Source organism: Mus musculus, chromosome 13, assembly GCF_000001635.26.
Source record: "Mus musculus strain C57BL/6J chromosome 13, GRCm38.p6 C57BL/6J".
In the NCBI taxonomy this organism is placed as follows: Eukaryota; Metazoa; Chordata; class Mammalia; order Rodentia; family Muridae; genus Mus; species Mus musculus.
Genome location: NC_000079.6, coordinates 120,093,535 through 120,107,520, shown reverse-complemented (window position 1 = coordinate 120,107,520; position 13,986 = coordinate 120,093,535). Strand labels below are relative to the sequence as shown.

The 13,986-nt window shown below is 44.5% G+C and overlaps 2 pseudogenes; both read left to right on the top strand.

Moving 5' to 3' along the window:
- Positions 1-7,162: 7,162 nt before the first annotated feature.
- On the top strand, positions 7,163-9,198 carry Gm21378 (annotated as a pseudogene).
- Positions 9,199-13,143: 3,945 nt separating this feature from the next.
- Positions 13,144-13,673, top strand: Gm41081 (annotated as a pseudogene).
- Positions 13,674-13,986: the final 313 nt, after the last annotated feature.

Below are 13,986 nucleotides of genomic sequence, written 5' to 3'. Positions count from 1 at the left end.
ATAAAGGAGATATTAGACTTGATCAGAAATCCTGTTTTGTCTCCATTCTTCCAGTCTCTTGCAGCTCAGTCCCCACTCTCTCTCTTGCAGACCCATTTACTGACCCACAGACCGGGTCAAACCTTCTAGCAATTAGTGAAAGTGTGGAGAGAAACCAAGGCTGTATTCCCCTATTTGTGTGAAGCAGAGACCATAGGTAAAAATCAGAGTGCTCTCTAGAAGTACTGCAACTAGTTTGTGTCTGCTGGTGCTGAACAGGGAAGAAGGTGCTCAGAGGGAAAATCAACCCTTCTTCCTTTAAAAATAGAGAACCTAGAGACCTGCCCCCAGTATCTGTTACCGTGACTCAGCTCCTTTAAAGATCACTGAAAAGATAATAAGTTTCTGTCCAGCTGTGGGGATTTCACAAATGGGTAACTCTGACTTAATACTGGAAAAACAATAATATCCGATCCAGTGGTGGCAAGCTCAGACAACAATTTTACTCCTGGCAAGCAATATTGTGAGATGCAGAGACTTTGCAATGAGCAACCCCAGATTTACACTGCACAGAAGAGATTCTGATCCAGGAACCTCCAGGGACACTTGGAAAGAAGCCTGCTGCCAAGGTTTGGTGATGACCAGATGCAAGATTAACAAGTACCACTAGAAGGGCATTATGACCTGACCTAGTAACCCAGCTTTCCCAGACTGTCAAGAGACTGGTCAATCTATGGCTCTGGTGCAGAGAAAAAAGCAAAGGTAAATCGAATATACTAGGTCATTTCTGTTCTTCCAGTCTTCCTCTTTTTAGATGCACATGCGCACATGCAAGTGCTGGAAATGTGGTTCAGTTTCACTCTAAGGTAAGAGGAAAAAGCTTTGGCCAAATCGAGGTTCGGAAAGCAGTTTCATCTGTAAGGGCACTTCTCCTTCTGCGAATAACTCTTAAACTAGAAAACAAAGGGAATTTCTTGTCCCTCCTCATGTTTTAGTTGCCTGGAATTCTTTGTGTAGGATTGAGGCTTCCTGAAGTCCCACACACAGTCTTTAGTTCTGTCTACTGTTGTCCTTGTTTGACTACTGTTTAGGCTGTTCTGTTGATGAAAGTTTATGGGTGTAGAGTCTGACATTCCTAGGAGATACAATGGTCACAGCAAACTTCCTGATCCTCTGGCTCTTAGAATCTTCCCATCATGTCTTCTGCAATGATTCTTCTGCAACGGATCTTAGGTTTGTTAGTTGTATTGTATCCTTGGCACACCAATGGACTGTTCAATACCAAGTGGTCAGTTTTATATATACAAGTTACATGATACAGACTAGACAGGTTGTACTGTAATATCCAAAATGAATTCAAGTCCACCCAGTACTTTCCCCCTTCGAAAAAGACTTTCCAAACTGTACTAGCAGGCAAAATACAGAGCCACATAAGAAAGCTGGCTGACTAAACAAATGTAAAAACATAGTTTTAGTGGTCCAAATGATTAAGCCTGCAGCTACCAAAACAATATTAGCTGTTCTCAGAGAAATAACCATAACAAGATTAGCAATTCTCCTGCCCCCACTCCTGCCCCATACTGAATTCTGACAAAGACCACAAACCCCCCTGACCTTGTTGTGAAAATCCCCCTGACGTTAATAGCTGTGATGTTAATAGCTGATCCATAAGTTCAAAATGTATTATTACTTTGCTGACCAAATCATCATAACCCACCATGGGGGCAGGCAAAGTGAGTCACTCCGCCAAAGGTTTACTTAGTCACTATACAAACCAACCAATGCCTCAAAGGGTTACTTGCTACACCAATAAGAACCTTGTTGCTCAATTCTGCCCCTTACAAAGGTATAAAAAGTGTGTTCTTCCTTTGTTCTTGGTCTCTCCTCTGGCCTGGGTGCTGAGAGGGGAGTCCCCAACATGTTGGATCAATAAAAATCCTCATGCATTTTGCAGCGATGGTGGTGGTCTCTGTGTTCTTTGTGGGTAAGGGTCTTTTGACGAACTCCAACAGTACACAAACACAGGCACACACATACACACACACACACATACTCACACACAAGTGTGTGAGTAAGAAAAAATAGCAAAAAAAGAAAGAAAGAAAGAAAGAAAGAAAGAAAAGAAAAGAAAAGAAAAGAAAAGAAAAGAAAAGAAAAGAGAAAAGAAGAGTCCATATTTGAAAATGAAAAAAGAGAGTATTTGAGAAGGCTTGGAGGGAGGAAAGGAATAGGGTAAAATGATGTACTTACATTAAATCTGAGAAGGACAAGGATAAAGACCACTTCTGTAATTAACCACTTAAAGCTTCCTTCATTTAATACTGGCCAGGAAGATGGACACTGGCCAGGTCTATACTCCAGGATTTCCAGAAAATGGCCCCAGCTACACTGGGGAAAACCCTCAATGTTATGTACTCCCTGCCTTTGTCCTATTAAGATTAGCATGCATCCTGATGATTTTGTGATATTCCTTGGCTCCCAACTGCCAGAAAACCTTTCCCTTCAGACCTCCACTGGGGAAACTGTCCCCTTAGAGCTGTAACTCTTACACTTTTAGGTCACCAGACATGATTTCTCAAAGATGGGAGATATGAGGATTTTTTTAAATTGCATTTGCATTTACTTGAATTTTCACCAGGGATACATATTTGTATAAAAATTTATGCAATCTTGATAGATAATTAGATATAAGTCTTTCTATGAGAATTTGACCAGTTTTCTGGTCTCCACCACAGGAGCTTTCAGATGATATAGGGTCTATGTAAAGCATAGAATCATCTTAACAGATTTAAAGGGCATATTTTGAAGTCTCGCGTTTGTTATATATACTACATTATGGACTCTGTAGTCCTTACTCTTGGACAAGACATGAAAGGATCTTGATGTAGCTCAATCTCCATCTCTCTGAAGAACCAGCATGCTAATTTCCACAGTGGCTGTACAAGTTTGCACTTCCAGCAGAAGTGAATGTGTGTTTCTTTACTCCACATCCTTCCCAGCATAAACTGTCACTTACTTGTTTTGAGATAGGAAGTTAGGTTTTGCTACATGCACCTGAATTTTATGTAATTTTGTCTGGTGTCTAGGAAAATTCCTTCCTTTTTCATTAAGGTGATTTATAAAGATTTATTTAATGTATGTGAGTACACTGCAGCTGTCTTCAGACACACCAGAAGAAGGCATCAGATCATATTACAGATGGTTGTGAGTCAATATGTGCTTGCCGGGAATTGAACTCAGAACCCCGAAGAACATTACTCAGTGCTCTTAACCACGGAACCATCTTTCCAGCCCAGGATAATCGGTGTCATTTGTTGTTTTGCAGTCATAAAAAGAGAAGAACCAAGGTTTTTTGTTTGTTTGTTTGGTTGGTTTTATGGTTTTCAAATTTATGGTTACTTGAGATTGGATAACCTGTGGCTTGTTCCTGTAGAAGTCAGGTCTTTATTAATCTTCTCTCTCAAGGCAGGACCACACAGTTGTTCATATGGCACTCTGCCCAGATAGTGCGTTCTTCCTTGTGATTTGTTGTTTCATACTGATCTGAATGGCAACAGTCCTTCTGAGTGTATTTCATTGGGTTAGCAGTGCAACTGAGTGCCTATGGATACCGCAACTGAGTTTGGCTGAGCATGCAATTTCTCTGTCATCACTAGTGTGATAAACAGAAAGCCCAGAGCTAGCCTTGTCTACTATTCTTTCCCAATCACTTCCAAGTCAGAGCACAGCCCGTAGTGTGATCTCGGGCTCAGGAAGACTGAGAAGAGTATATATAGTCCTGAATTGTTGCTGCATGTGATTTTCTCAATTCTTATTTTACCTATATTATATTCCCCTGAAGTGTTGTTAAGGATTTCTTCTGTCATGAAATCATGTCTCCTCAGGCTTCAGATTTAAAGAGTCACCACGAGTGTGCTTTCTTGTGCAGATTTAACAGAAATGAGGATGGCTACTCCTGAGCCTTCTTGGTTTTAGCAAATGTGTGGTTCATAAAAGACTAATGGTTCTGGTTTGTGCCTCTAAGTTGTGTTATTCGTGGTCAGTCTAATTTGAGGACTCCTGCTTTCCTGGCAGAGCTAATTTAACATCCATTGGGATGAAACCTGGGGAGTACATCGTGGATTTTGTTGCCACAGACCGTTTTGGTCCCTCTCTGTGTAGAACGGGTCTCTGGTTACAGGTATACAAGGAGTCTGGGAATGAATGACAGACAGAATCACATGAGAGATTGTGTAGAATCTGAATGTATTTTCACAAAGTGTACACCATTCTTATGTAATACAGAAAACAAAGGGGTAGGATGTCACAGCAGGCAAAGTACATTGAAGTTACCTGACACAAAACAAAGGAATGACTTCAAAAGGACTTACAGGAACCAGGTAACATTTACAGTAAAGATAAAACAGCTCTGCTTAGGGTCAGCTAATGACAGGTAAGGATTTCACAACCTAGTCACAATTTGTGCTACTCCTTTGAGCCTTGTGAAAGCTAGCACCAGGGGGTTCTGCTCTAGCAGACCTCCTGAATAATGTAACACCACAAACCCCCTAGCTACTAGGCCTTGATAAATTCTTGCATGAGTGTAACTTGGCTGTTCTTTAAAGTATCTGTGGGGAATTTCCATTTGTCAGAAGAATTCACCAACTTGCTTCTAATATGCAATGTAGCCTAATAGTGGCTGTAGTGAAGATTCTTGTCTCAGTGGGATTCCCTAACTCTTACATGGTAAACCCACCTATTAGCTAGGCCATTCTGTATTCCCTTGTGTGGGTAAGACTGGCTACTGTCCTCTGTAACCACTCTGCAGACTAGCCCTGAGCTATTCTAGCTCCATTCTTTGTAATGCCTAATTAGTTTCACAGTCTCTACTGAATTTGAATATTCCTGAATAGGTAACATTCTTAAGAATTCCAAGTTTGTCAGCTTCAAGGATTTTCTGGGATGTTGGAATACTGGTGAAGGCTTAGCTGTGTCAGAATTCAATCTTTAAAGGCACTTATAGTAAAATAATACTAAAAGAGAGCACTTGGATCCATACACTAGACTAATGCAGGGATAGGGTATGAATATAGAGGTTATGAGAATGCCTGGTTCCAGGAGGTTGAGTTTCCTTGAAACTCCCTGCCTCGTGAGTGCTTCCAGGCCTCTCAGCCTGCCAAGCAGACTTCACTGGAGTGTGCATAGCATTTTGTGGTAGGTTTTGCCCATATTCTGGACCCCAGGCTCTGACTCCACACAGACCAAGGTAGGGTGAACAGGAGTGTGTGTCTCTTGGGTAGGCTCAAATGCTTTGATACTTGGTAATAACACACCATGACCAATATCAACCTGGAAAGAAAGGATTTATATCAATCATCTCACAATAGTAGTCCTTCATGAAGAGAAAACAGGTCAGGAAGTCAAGTCAGGCACCTGGAGACCAAAACTGAAGCAGGCCATAACAGATGCTATGAATGGCTTCCTTTTCATGGCTTGCTCAGTACACTGTCCTGGAAAACTCAGGACCACCTGCCCAGAAGGGGCACTGACTCCTTTCATGCCAAGCTAAATCAACCAACTTCTAGCATTAATCAAGAAATAACCCACAGACGTACTTATCTGACAGAGGCATTTTCTCAACCTAAATGACTCTGCCTTGTGTCAAGTTGGGGTGGGGTAGAGACAATCTTACAGGCAGATTTCTCCCTAGCTGCTCTGGTGGGCTGTGCGCCAGACAATGCATGTCTCAACTGCAGCTGCCTAGTGAGTGTTTGCAGCTTAAGTTGCACAAGCCACTGCTTCTGTGGCCTCCTCCTCCTCCTCTGCCTCCTCCTCCTCCTCCACTGCTGCTTCTGTATGCATCCCCTATTTTGTTTTGACTTTCCAGAGAGGGTTTCTCTGTGTTGCCCTTGCTGTTCTGGAATTCACTCTGTAGACCAGGCTGGCCTTGAACTCACAGAGATCCTCCTGCCTCTGTCTCTCATGGGTTGGATTAAAGATGTAGGCCCACTGCCCAGCTGGCTTTAGTCCTTTACATTTTTATTTTAAGACTTATTTTACATGTACGAGCATTCCATGTACCTGTTTATAGGTATGTGGTTGTTAGGAACTTCACCTGGGTCTTCTACATGAGAAACAATACTCTAAACATTGCTGCCATCCCTCTAGCCCTCAACACAGGCTTCCTTTTTTATGTGTGTGAGTATTTTGCTTGGATGCATGTATTTTCACCATGTCCTTGCCTGGTATGGAAGGAAGTTATTTTCTCTGCCTAGCCTTGGCTGTTATAGTACTTGCTCTACAGAGAAGACTGGCCTCAAACGCAGAGATACACCTGTCTTGGCCTTCAGAGTGATAAGATTAAATAAAGTGTGCTCTACCTTGCCCAGGCTAGCTTGTCACAGTATGTTTTCAGTAAATTCACCTGCTGGTTCCCCCCACCCTCCAGGAGTTGAAGGGATCCAATCCTCTCTTCTAAGAAAGATAATTCCACTTTCAGAAGCCACTGAAATCCCTTCCTCCACCACAGCTTATATTTTTACTAGGAGCAAAACTACTTTCTTTGTTCTTCTGGTTTTCTGAAATTTCACAATCCATTGCACCAAAGTGGTGTTGTCTTCTCCTTCAAGACTCCAATGGCTGAGAGCAGTAGAGTTCACCTCAGAGAGCCCACTGTCTTTATCTACCTCCTGTGGCACATGGGTAGGACCACACCTATCTGATGGTGTCTCACATTCTACAGTGTTTGCCAAAGCCCACTGTGGCAGATCATCCTAGGTGAACACCCAGTGTTTTCTAAGATTTTCCTTGGCTGAGCACAACCCAAGCCCTTCCTTTCTAAAGCCTCAGCAGAGACTGATGGCCAGCTGCTGTATTTCTCTGGAGAATGAAGGTGTCCAGTTCTCAGCTGGAAAATGGATACTTTCACTTTGGCAGTGTCAGAGAAACAGGCCCACTCTCTTGTGATTCTTTAAGACAGGTTCTGAGGGCTGGTGGTAGCGGCTTGGGGAGGTTCTCGCTCTGTCCGTCTCGCTCCGTCTCTCGCTTCCCCCCCGCCCCGGCTCCCTTCGGGACCCCCCTCCCCGGTCGCCGGCGTGTGGCGGAGTGTGTGCGAGGGCGGGGGCGGGCGTCGGGGGGGCGGGGGCGGGCGTCGGGGGGGCGGGGGCGGGCGCCGCGGCCCCCGGGACGGTGGCCGAGGGAGGCGCCGGCGGCGAGGGACTGCACGGCGCCATGGACGTCGAGAGGCTGCAGGAGGTGCTGAAAGATTTTGAGAAGAGAGGGAAAAAGGAAGTTTGTCCTGTACTGGATCAGTTTCTCTGTCATGTAGCTAAAACTGGAGAAACAATGATTCAGTGGTCCCAATTTAAAGGCTATTTCATTTTCAAACTGGAGAAAGTGATGGATGATTTCAGAACTTCAGCTCCTGAACCAAGAGGTCCTCCCAATCCTAATGTTGAATATATTCCCTTTGATGAAATGAAGGAAAGAATACTGAAAATTGTCACTGGATTCAATGGTATCCCTTTTACTATTCAACGGCTATGTGAATTGCTAACCGATCCAAGAAGAAATTATACAGGGACAGACAAGTTTCTCAGAGGAGTAGAGAAGAATGTGATGGTTGTTAGCTGCGTTTGTCCATCCTCAGAGAAGAACAATTCTAATAGCTTAAATAGAATGAATGGTGTTATGTTTCCTGGAAACTCACCAAACTATACTGACAGGTCTAATATAAACGGGCCTGGAACACCTAGGCCACTTAATCGACCAAAGCTTTCTTTGTCAGCCCCCTTGACAACAAATGGTTTGCCTGAGAGCACAGATAGCAAAGATTCTGAGCTGCAGCTAAGTGAAGAGAAAGGCCACAGTGATTCTTCAGCCTCTGAATCAGAAGTTTCCTTACTGAGCCCTGTTAAAAATAAACATCCAGATGAAGATGCTGTGGAGTCTGAGGAACATGAGGTGAAAAGACTGAAGTTTGACAAAGAAGGTGACGTCAGAGAGACAGCTAGCCAAATGGTGTCTGGTGAAGTCTCTTCAGTTAGAGCAGAGGAAACGGAAACAGCAGCTCCCCCTCCTGACAAGGACAGAGAAAGTCGAACCAGGCAGCACTGTACAGAAGAGGAGGAGGAGGAAGAAGAAGAGGAAGAGGAGGAGGAAGAATCGTTTATGACACCAAGAGAAATGGTCCCAGAAAGAAAAAAATCAAGAAAAGGAATCTGATGACGCCTTAACTGTGAATGAAGAGACTTCAGAGGAGAGCCATCAGATGGAAGGCTCTGGTGTGTCTCCAGCTCAGACAGACTCCACTTCAGAAAGGAGTGACAGTGCAGGGGCCTCAAGGAGTGGCTCTGACTGCCTGGAGACACAGGAGTCAGGAGGGCCTCCTTCCAGTAAGACTGGAGAAAGTGTGTCAGTGCTGTCGTCCATGGAGAATGAGGAAGCCGCAGAAGTCACAGATGACCCAATGGAACAACACTAACTACTCAGAAACACTTAGAGGCAGTATTTTACATACAGTTCTGGTTTTACACTGTATAAAACTTTTAAGTAATAAAGTGGACCTTTAGTTTTACAAGAGAAACAGGCTGTAAAATAAAGAACCTTAAGAATAAACCCTGAAGGTTGTATGTGGAAGAGCTGTGAGTACGGCTCCTCTGGGTCCAGCTTAGTGCTGATTTTCTTGTTTGGTTTGGTTTTTTGTTTGCTTTTTTCCTGGTGTACTCAAATCAGTGGTTTGTGTATAGATTTTTTTTTTAATTTAGAATTAAAGTTTTTAAACTGGAAGATAATTATAATTTTGAAAACTTTAAAGATGATCTCATTTGGTTTATACATACACAAGGAAGATTTTTGTCTTGTCTCTAGCAGTTTCCATATTTTGGTCATAGTTTAAACATGTTAACATGTGAATTAATAGGGTTTCATGTGGTTTCAGATTTTTATTGTTCGACTGTACAATGGAACCTTAAGTCATATATACATATATAGATTATCCTGAGGGGGGATGTTATATTTTTCTGTTTCTATAAGAGATGAATACAGTGAATACTTTTTTATTGGTAATGACTGAGTTCACTTCTTTCAGAAGACATCTTCTCTTCTGAGTAGTTGAGACAAAAATCTGGCCCCTGTGAGACCCTGGGAATCTTTCAGTCTGTTGAAATACCAGGTTAAACACATTCCAAGAGATCTGTGCAAACTAAATTCTTTTGTATACTTCTAAGGTGCCTGAGACAACAAGACTTCATTTATTTATGGAAAGTGTGCTTTATCTTGGGAGTTGTGCTCAAGCATTAGCTTGCTGTCTGTATAATGAGTGCTTCGGAGCCTGACATGAAACCATCTCAAGAGCCCACAGGTCCCATAACATTCGGTTGCTTTTCTGAACACTGTCAACATCACATCTGTCTTTCTGAATAATCCTATATGCTGCATGGCACTGGTGTGAAACATCACTGTACTGGAAGAATTAGCAGAGGACTTCAGTAATGTACCTGAGCTAAAATGACCGAGGCGTTAGGGGTGCACAGAAACCACCATGATTTGTATAACATTTTGAAGTGAATTAATATTTTTGAACATTCTTCTTCAACAGCCAGTGTTATATTTTTCAGATCAACACAAAGCACAATGGTTACTACTCTATAAACTCAATATTTTCAAATTCACATATTTAAAGTCATGCAAGCTGCAACTTCCCTGTCAGAATTACTGGCTGCCAAATTTATACCTGTTTCTTCAGCTGTACTTTTTGATATTTAGAATTTTTAAATTTCTGTAAAGTAGGTTTTGTAGACTGTAATGTGTTCACTGCCTTTGTGAAGCGGTATATAATTGTATAATTTCGTGTGTAACTGAATGCTTGGGCTTTCAATACAGTATTCATATAAAGCAATAAATATTAATGTTATGAAAAAAAAGACAGGTTCCGCTGGGCCACGGTGTTTCTGTCCAGTTCGGTATTTGTACAAACACTCAATCCAATTTCTTTAAGTTGCTCCGTGAGATTTCGAGGAGTTTTCCTGCTATCCCGACCTGGCTGAGAAAGGATGGTGATTTCAAAGCACTTACCTGGTCGTGTTCTTCCGCGATTCCGTTCGATTCTGCTGGAATCAGGTTCCTGTAGGCCGACAGCTTTGGGATTCTGTGATACCTACGCACCGGACATTGGGCCGAATCGAATCCTCCAGGACCTGGCTGGAGCCCCTGTGGCAGTGTGTGCGAGGTGTGCTCACGTTGCGGATTCCGTTTATTTTCGCATTCTCTCCACTCTACTTCATTACTAACCTATGAAAATTCCACCTTTTTTTTTTTTTTTTTTTTTTTTTTTGAGGTGATCTCCTGTCCGCAAAGGCACCTTTTCTGCCCAGCGAATTTCCCAAGGCATCGGACCCCTCCCCCTGGAAAACTAGGTCTCTGGCACTGAATCTCTGTCGACAGGATGACATTCCTTTCTTTGCACCCATGGTATTCAGAGACACCACTGTCCAGGGCTCCGAAGCCTCAGGGCTGGCCCTCTCCCGCGCGCCTTTCTTTCTCCAGTAGGCAGGCTGGCGACCGAGGATGCAGCGTGTTTTTGTCCTGCGGGAAAGAGGTTGACCTGGGGGCTTCTCCCTCGCACACCAGGGTTTTTAGGCAAGCCTGGAGATCCAGGACAAGTTCTCGGTTTGTTGGTGGCCCGCCCGCTCCTCAGGGCTGGTGGGCGGGCACAGCGGGAGCGCAGGCCAATGAAAACCTCCGAGTCAGAAGGAGGCAGATCCGCAGCTTCTCCTCCCAGCTTAGGGTTGCGGGCTTCTCGGACTCTGGGGAGTCGTCCCTCAGCTCTGGGTCTTTAGGCGATTCCCGATCATCCTTGCACCCTCACTGGCGTCTGCTGAGCCCGGTTCTCAAGGGCGGCGACTTGTCAGGCGAACCAAGTTCCTCTCAGCTTCCAGCAGGACGGGACTGAAACTGGACAGTGATTTCAAATAGCGTTCCTTGGCACTTTGTTTTTTTTAGTCGAAATCGTGCTCCTCTTGGCACACTGTGGTGGGATTCGACGAGAATACAGTGTCAGCCTAAGCCCGGGAAAACCGGCTGGGCCGGGAGCCAGTGCACCTGAGGTGTGGTCAGGACGCTGCGGTTTCGGTTTGCTTTTGCGCGCTATTCCCTCTTATAATTGGTCCAATTTTTTTTTTTTTTTTCCGTTTGCGGATTTCGTGCTGAATGCCCTCGGCAAAGACACATTTTAAGCCTGGCAACATTTCCTAAAGCAGCGGAACCCTAACCCTGAACGACTAGGAAATAAGTTTTTTTTTTTCCACCAAATCTCCTCAGCCCGCGCTGCATTTCTTTCTTTGAGCACTGCCTTGGGCTCCACAGCGGCGGCCTGACGGTGTCCCTCCTCGCCCCCAGTTCTTTTTGCCATCCCTGGGCGGCTACCGCCTAAGCCTACATTTGTCCCACAGGCAAGAGGCCAAGGAAATAGGCTTGGAGGCTTCTCCTAGCAAACTTCGAGGTTTAGCCAAGCACTGCGATTCTGGGAAAGACCTTTGTTAGCCCCGCCCCCCCGCACTCCCCCCCCCCCCCCACCTCCAGCTCTGCCTTCAGCAGAGCCTGCATTCGGACTAGCGCGGATTAATAATGGTCAGCCCTGGATCTCAGTCTCAGAACCAAGTTTCCTGGTAGCTGGGAGTTAGTTGTCCGACCTGCCAAATTCTGCTTGGCAGTCAATAGTGTGGGGCTGAAATCTGACGGTGATTTCAAACCCCGCACGCGTTTTGGTTTTGTGATTTTTACATTTTGTTCGTGGTGATTGTACTTTTGTGTTGGACCGGTATCAGACTCTGCCAGACAGGCTCCGGTGGGATTCTGGGCGAACCCACTGTTCCCACAGCGAGTGAGCTGTTGACAAGATGCAATTGGCAAGGTTTCGGTTTGTTTCCTCAGCCACTGACCTCCCAATGCTTCTAATTCCTGAAAAACCACTCCTCAGATTCCTTTCCATAAGCGATTTAGTGCAGAGGGCCATAGGTACAGTTTTCAGCCTAGCAAGTGTCCAAAGGGCCAAGTTCCGTTCAGCACTCAGTGGACTATGGACGAAATCCGATGGTGATTACAAACTGCGTACCAGATTTTGTTCCTTGGTGCCTTCCTTTCTCACTAACAGACAGGCTTCGAAAATTTGCCCAATTTCTTTTCTTTACCTATTTCTTTGGCATAGCGATTTGTTTCATTTACCCGTTTATCTCCTTGACCCATTTTCGTTTACCTATTTCTTTGCGTAGAGATTTTTGTGGTTTACCGATTTTTATATTGTACGGGTTTCTTTGGTGGAACGATTTCTTGGTTTACCGATTTTTTGGCCCAGCAATTTCTTTAATGTAGCGATTTCTGTGGCTTAGCGATTTCTTTGGTATAGTGACTTCGTTGATGTAGTGATTTCTTGTTGTAGTGATTTCTTTGGTATAGTGATTTCCGTTGTTGTAGGGATTTGGTTGGTGTAGCAATTTCTTGATGTAGAGATTTCTGTGGTGTAGCGATTTCTTGATGTAGGGATTTCTTTGCTCTAGCGATTTGGTTGGGGTAGCAATTACGTTGGGGTAGAGATTTCTTGATGTAGCAATTTCTTTGGTAAAGCGATTTCCTTGGTATAGCGATTTCTTGATATAGCTATTTCTGTGGTGTAGCGATTTCTTTGGTATAGCAATTTCTTGATGTAGCGATTTCTTTGCTATAGCGATTTGGATGTGGTAGGAATTTGGTTGGTGTAGAGATTTCTTGATGTGGCGATTTCTTTGGTATAGCAATTTCATTGGTATAACAATTTTTTGGTATAGTTACTTCGTTGGGGTAGGGATATCATTGGTGTGGCGATTTCTTTGGTAAAGCGATTTCTTTATTATAGTGATTTTTTCTGTATAGCGATTTCTTTGGTGTAGAGATTTCTTTGGTATAGCGATTTCTTTGGTATAGCGATTTCTTGATGTAGCTATTACTTTGGTATAGCGATTTCTTGATGTAGGGATTTGTTTGGTATATCGATTTCTTGGTGTAAGAGATTTCTTTGGTGGGGGATTTCCCAATTCACCCGACCCCGCCCTCCTAGAAAACTATAAATACCCAGCGCCCAGAGCCTTCAGAAGACTCCTCTGCCTGCACTGGTGCATGCACTGCTCTCCTGGGGTAAGTGCTGCTCAAGGGATGGAGTCGACTTTCTGGTCCCTGAAAGTGAAGCAGGCCTGGGATTCTGTCCCTTAGGTGCAAGAAGCCCAGTCTCCTCTGCTCACCAGGTTTTCAGAAGACCATGGCCCCTGGCCTCTTCCTTTCTTTGAGGTCCTCAGCTTATTCCCATCCCACAGTGGTGACTCCCTGTAACAACCACTTCCAGTTTGGATCCGGTGACTTCGCGGGAATCTACCCCATGACCAACTCTTGCGGGATCCAGAGGACCTCAGAGCCCAGCCTTCCTGACACTGTGAGCGCTGTCCACGAGGTACAGCGGGAGAAGATAGCCACTCCGGGAACCCGGGAGGACACTGCAGAAGAACCATTCACAGTGGAGATGCAACCCGGGTCCTGTTCCAGAGCGCCCCGCAGTGGCGACGACACAAAGGACACTGAGACCAGTGGCAGGAGTAGCTTAAGAGAGGGTCAGCAACAAGCCAGGAGACACTGGATAAGTAGACTCTGGACTTTGTCAGGAATTCTCCAGCTCATTCATTGCCCACTAAGCCTCCTGCTCCGTGGCTGCTTCCTGCTGGCCTTCAGCAGCAAGGAGCCTTAGAGAGCAGCAGGTGCTCTTCTGGTGTTCCAGGTCTGTGTCAAAGAGGATATGTGCCTAAACCTCTCCATTCCCCACAGCCAGCTATGTTCAGTGCAGCCCCCCTGCTTCCACAATAAAAACACACAGAGATTTGCCTTCGATGGTCCGTGTCATTTTTAAATTGTTTAATAGGTGATTTAAAGGGGATTCTGGATAGTACCGGCCCGTTTTCCAAGGCACTGATTGCAGCTGGGAACGCCTATTTTTAGGATTCATGGAAA